This window comes from Bos javanicus, unplaced genomic scaffold (genome assembly GCF_032452875.1).
Source record: "Bos javanicus breed banteng unplaced genomic scaffold, ARS-OSU_banteng_1.0 tig00001692_1, whole genome shotgun sequence".
In the NCBI taxonomy this organism is placed as follows: domain Eukaryota; kingdom Metazoa; phylum Chordata; class Mammalia; order Artiodactyla; family Bovidae; genus Bos; species Bos javanicus.
The window spans coordinates 182,429-188,428 of NW_026893637.1; the positions used below are offsets into that span (position 1 = coordinate 182,429).

The 6,000-nt window shown below is 52.8% G+C and overlaps 1 pseudogene; it reads left to right on the plus strand.

Annotated features, from left to right (window-relative positions):
• The window catches only part of LOC133243955 (liprin-alpha-1-like), a 38,435-nt pseudogene extending 32,662 nt beyond the window's left edge, over positions 1-5,773 (plus strand).
• The last annotated feature ends 227 nt before the right edge of the window (positions 5,774-6,000 follow it).

The window sequence follows — 6,000 nt, forward strand, 5'->3', positions numbered from 1 at the left end:
ATGGAAGTAATAAAACTCACCCACCACTTAAAATGTGCTGATGGTTCTGTTGGAAATTGGTCATTCGTTGGGACAATTGTAACAGTGTGCCTTTCTCCCACTTGTTTGCCTTCTGATCATCTCATGCTTGTTTATAATAGACATAGTATTATTTCTTATTTTTAAAATGTTCTTTACTTATGTTTCTGGCCATGCTGCACAGCTTATGGGATCTTAGTTCCCCAAGCAGGGATCAGACCAGTGTCCCGGCAGTGAAAGTGCCAAGTCTTAACCTCTGGACCACCATGGAATTTCCGCTTAGTGTTTTCTTATAAGAAATGACTGAATCAGAGCCATAGATGTTAGATTTGCAGGAAGCCAATTTAATGATGGTGGGTAGCAGTGTGCAGGAGACTCTGTTCACCGGGCACGTGCTTTCCAAATCTGTCATCTCATCTCCAGGTGAGGTCCAGGCTGCTGCTATCCCCATTCAGCAGACATAGACACTGAGGCTTAGTGAGGCCGGGCACCCTGCCCAGTCTCTCACACCCAGCAGCATGCTGCATACTGGTCTGATCAGAGCCTGGACACTTAACCATGGTGCCATCCAGCCCGCTTTCATCCAGAGGCTCTCGTGTCCATCACAGTATCCCTGATGGAGGGAGAATCAGGAGGGAGCTCGCTGCCTCTCCCCTCGGGTCACGTGGATGAGCCCCTGTTGTTGGAGTCCAGTGCCCCAAGGGCTGGCCTTCCTTGTCCCTCTCCTGCTCCCAGCCCATTGACCGAGCACCCCTGAGCCTTCCCACAGGACTGCGGTGGCCGCCCTCCAGTTCAGGCAGCTCAGTGCCTGGGAGCCCTTCTGCTGGGCACAGCAGAGCAGCGCCGTCCCCCTGGGGTTGATGACCTGGGTGTGCTGCTCGCCTGCCCTGTGGCCTGCTTTACCCTCCTGTCAAGTGGACACGGCGCTGCCCAGCTTGGCCATGTGGGCACCAGTGGGGCGGCTCCCATCCTGGGGGAGGGCGGCCAGCCTGCAGACCCAGAGGCCTTCCTCAGGAGGAGGCCCGGGGGAAGGGGCTGGCTGCAGTCCCTGACTTTGAGGCAGGTGTTTGTCTCCACTGAGTCCATAGTCAACCCAGGTGTATCACTTGCCTGCTGTTTGTTGCTGTTTTCTGATTTTTATAAATGCTTATTTTAACTTGAATTTGAGATCGATCCCTGTTCAGTTCCATGTGGATAATTTCTAGCTTTTGTAGCCTTCTGTTGTCTGAGGGTTCTTGTTAGAGCTCAGGGGAGGGGGCCCAGTTTATCCAGCTGCTGTTAAACGAGTTCAGCTGTATTTTGCACTAAGTCACATTGTTGTCACCAAGCTCCCGTGGGACTGCACGGGATCAGTATTCTTTACAGAATCCCACTAAAAAGGCACAGTTTAGTTGGTTAAAACAACACACTCATTGTTTATGAAAATACATGCCATGCATGTCTCCTAAAACCTCCCCTGGCTTAACCACACACCCAGATGTATCAGTGAGACCTGTCTGGACCCTGAGGGGTTAATCTGTTCCCCACACTGTTGCCACCACTGTCTTTCCTGTCCTCACATCCAGGACCAGTGGAAAACCTGGGAGTCCAGGAGAGATCATCTCTTTTTTTTTTAATTAGTTTATTTATTACTTGAAAGATAATTGCTTTACAGAATTTTCTTTTCTGTCAAACCTCAACATGAATCAACCATATGTACGCATATATCTTCTCGCTTTTGAACCTCCCCCCCCCCCCAGGATGATACAAGATCATCTCTTAGTGAAGACCAGGGGGTGCTTTATGGAAACCACTGTGAGCAAATGACACTTGAACTGCGTGTAAATACTTCAGTGGGTAGCCCCGAGTCTGTATGTTAACGAGAAATACAATCCAGGCACATGGTGTTCGCGTGGAGGGGTTAGGTACCTTTTCTGTGTTTCTCTTGTTGTCATGGGTTCCAGTAACCTGCATCATCACTACAAATGATCTTGGGTGGTGGCACAAGCTGTATCTTTTTCTCCTTCAAACAGCAAGGTCTGGTCGGCTTTGCTGAGAGGTTTTGTACTCTAGTTGTGGTGCTTCTGAGCAGCATCTGGCGATGAGCACAGTCCTTTCATCAGGGCAGTTCATGCCATGCAGGGTCCACGGAGCCAGCATCGCTCTGCTGTCCTGCCCGGCAGGGCCATCTGGTCTCTGGATTCCAGGGAGGGTGGAGCCCGGCTGCAGGGAGGCTCCCATCCAGGGTCTCTGCACTCAGTCGGATGCTTTCGCTGCCCCAAAGCCCTGCTTCTCTTGAACAAGACAGTCCTTTAAGATGGCATTAAGCTACAACAAGGGGTTTTTTTGTACTTGGGGGAAAGCATAGCTAATAGATTTTCAAATAAGTTTCTGGTTATAATGTAACGCCTGTGTGATTGCCATTTTCAAAACAATCTATTGTTAGCCAATTTGACACTTACCTCACTCCCTCAGCTGCCAGCTTTACGGGAAGAGGTAGGAGATGACAAGACCGCCATCAAATGTGAAACCTCGACCCCCACCTCGCCGCGGTCCCTTTGGCTGGACCGCCTGCACACGGGGGCACTCTGCACAGCCACCCACGAGGACATCAGGGATGCCCACAAGTAAGCGGGCTGTGTGCGCGTCGTCAGTTTCAGGAGCCCTGCGCCTCTTTTCTTCGAAGAGTTGCAAGGATGATTTTAAAGGAATACCATTGGGTTCAGTGCCTGTGTTTAGTGGTGAACTTCAGGTGCTGGGGAAGAAGAGCTCAGTGACCTCAGTGATTTTAGAAAACGTCCTTTTCTACAGATTGACTCCTGTGTTAGCTTTCTTCCTGATATTGGTAGAGGTCTGCCCGGCCTGGGGCACGTTCCTGACAGTGACGACCCCGTGCCTCTCAGGTTCGCTCTTGAAGGTCCCTCCCTTTTCCTCAGGGATCTCCTCTCAGGAGACTCTGTCCCTTCCTTTGACTGACACTGTCCTCATTGAAACCACCACCTGAGCTCCCGTCCTGAGCCAGGCATCACGCGATGGAGGACACATGTGGTCACTTGGCCAGCAGACCTGCACGGTGACTGTTGCTCTCTTTCCACGGCTGGAGACAGTCACCCTGCAAGAAGCGGGGGGAACTGCCCAGAGCAGGGGAGCTTGCCTTCTCCTGGAGCATTTTCACCTGCTGAGCAGCGACCCTGCTGGAGGGTCAGAGTGCCCTCTGCACCAGCTTGCCTGGAGTCAAGCCCTCCTCAGGGGAGAGCTCCAGACAGAGAATCTCAACTTCCTGGGGGTGGTTGTCTGTGTCTCGGAGCCTGCATTGCTCGTGTGGAATGTGTTTGGTGAAGGAGACTCCACTGTCTGCTGCAAGGTTGAGGCGCGGGTGTGGCTGGCTGCCCGTTTCTATCAGTAGCTCTTGTGGAGGGGTGTGTGTTTGCACGAGGGTGCCAGTTAAAGGTCCTTTTCTCTCCCTAAAGCTCGACAGGCTCTCAGGACAACCCTGGGAACAACCCCAGCAGCAGCACCAGCAGGCAGGACTCGCTGCACAAAGCCCCAAAGAAAAAGGGCATTAATCAAGTCCTCCATCAGCCGCTTGTTTTGCAAGAAGGAAAAGGGCCAGCCTGAAAACCCCAGCAAGGAGGCATTAGGACCAGGTGGATGCTTCACCTTTCAGAGGGAGGAGGGCCTGCCGGCATGTCCCTCTGTGTCTCCCCCGTTGTCCCCATGAGGCTCCAGTCACTCTCACTGGGAGTCCTCCTGGGAGCAGGAGTGGAAGAGGCATCTGTCTTCTCAATGGGTCTGATATGATCGGATGAGTTAATGAATGGATGGATGGATGGATTAGTGAGTGAATGGATGGATGAAGAGATGGCTGGCTGGATGGGTGGATGGATGGAGCATGGAATGAATAAAGCAGATGATTGTACTCCAATGCTAGAAACATATTGTACGAAATTGATTGAGTAGGAGCTGGGCAATGATTGTTTCCTCCTAACAGTGACACGTGTTTGGAAACTGACTAAGTGCTCATCAGTGAGGAGTGGAGTACAATCTGTGAACATCCCACAAGGAACAGCCTGCCCTCCTTCCTGCCACCTTCCCCATCCCCATGAGCTCATCAGGGGTTCTGCCCATGCCCCCACTCCAGCTCAGAGCCACACAGGTCCTCCTGGTGTCCCCTCATCACACAGGGTTATCATTAGGACCTTCTCTTGCTTGGCTTCATCTCCTTGAAGACAGGGTATGTTCCTGCCTCTTCAGCCACAAATTTGTTGAGTCTTTGTTTGTGCTGGGTGTGGGATTTACAGGGGTAAGTAAAGCAGATGTGATCTGGAGCACAGTTAAGTGACAAGAGAGAAAAAGGAGCAGGTTATTAAATGCGATCCCTATTATTAATATATACAATGCTGAGATGGATGGTGCCTTGATTATATACCAGATGCTTTGTGTGCCCCTCCCAAGCCGGTGCTGCCCCCTCCTGATTTACAGAGGAGGACACTGTGACGGTCACATGGTCAGGGAGTGGTGAGGGCAGGTTCACACCCATGCAGCGGGACCAGGCAGTTTGCTAAACCCCAGCCACCTTTCTGGTGGAGGCCACCGGAATGAGATGGTTCTATGGCATGATGATTCAATGGACATGAGTTGGAGCAAATTCCAGGAGATAGTGAAGGACAGGAAAGCCTGGAGTGCTGCAGTCCACGGAGTGGCAAAGATTCGGACACACCTGAGTGGCTGAACTAAAACCTGAGTGTGTGCTAACCTGCTTCAGTCGTGTCTGACTCTGCCACCCCAGGGACTATAGCCCACTAGCTCCTCTGTCCATGGGATTCTCCAGGCAAGAAGACTGGAGTGGGTTGCCATGCCCTCCTCCAGGGCATCTTCTCGACCCACGGATCGAACACACATCTCTTGTTATCTGTTGCATGGGCAGGCAGGATCTTTACCCCTAGCACCACCTGGAAAGCCCCAGTGAATGCTGACAACTAGAAATGCAGAAAATAAGGGCTGCTCGTAAGTTAAACTGCAAGAGCAGCAAGCACAGGTTGTAAAGAGGAAAACACATGATGAGCAACAACAGGGCCAACAGAAACAAGCAGGGATGCTTTCACCCACATAAAGAAAATATCTGTGCCATTCAGAAGAGGAGCCCATCAGCCCTTGGAGGGACAGTTGGAACCAGAATAAAAACCGAGGCCACGGTCAGCAGTGCCCACCACACGGCCTGGGTGGTGTGGTGTCACTCACTGGGCTTCCTGCATCCCCAGAGCTGCTGGCCATAACCTCTCTGAGTGCCAGTCCAGGCAGCATCCCAGTGTGAGCTAAGGTATCACTGCTCTCCTTCCAGTGCTGCTGTGGGGTCCTCTGTGGGCGGCCACCCTCATCCCCTGCCTTGCCACCCGCTGGGGCCCGGCTGTCCCCCTGGGATCTTTTCAGGCCTTGAGCTTGGGTGTTCCCAGCCCTCTGCCACTTGGGACTGGGATGTGACTCAGGACTTGGCCTTGAGATGTTAAGGAGACCGTGAATCTGGAAGGACACCGCCCTGGGGCCCATGAGAAAGCAGGAGAGCAAAGCCCCCACGGCGAGGAAGCAGAGCTGGGGAACGTGCCCACAGGCTCCACTGCATCCTGCACAAGTGCCTCTTCTTTGCCTCTCGTTTGCCTGAAACAGAGCCCAGCTGCTGCTGCTCCGCAGGTGATTCCTAAAGATGTACCTCCTGCAAGAGCTATTGTCCTGCTGCTCTGGGCTGCCTGAATGTGCTCAGGAGCATCAGACAAGTGGAGCTGCCACACCTCATACTTCGGAGGGGTCCTGATACTGGGGAAGGGTTGGAGGGTGGGGGAGGGTCTGAGGCTGGGGGAGGACCTGATGCTGGACTAGGGTCTAGTGCTGGACTAGAGCCTGATGCTGGACTAGGGTCTGATGCTGGGGGAGGGTCTGATGCTGGGGGAAGGTCTGGTGCTGGACGAGAGCCTGATGCTGGAGGAGGGTCTGATGCTGGACTAGGGC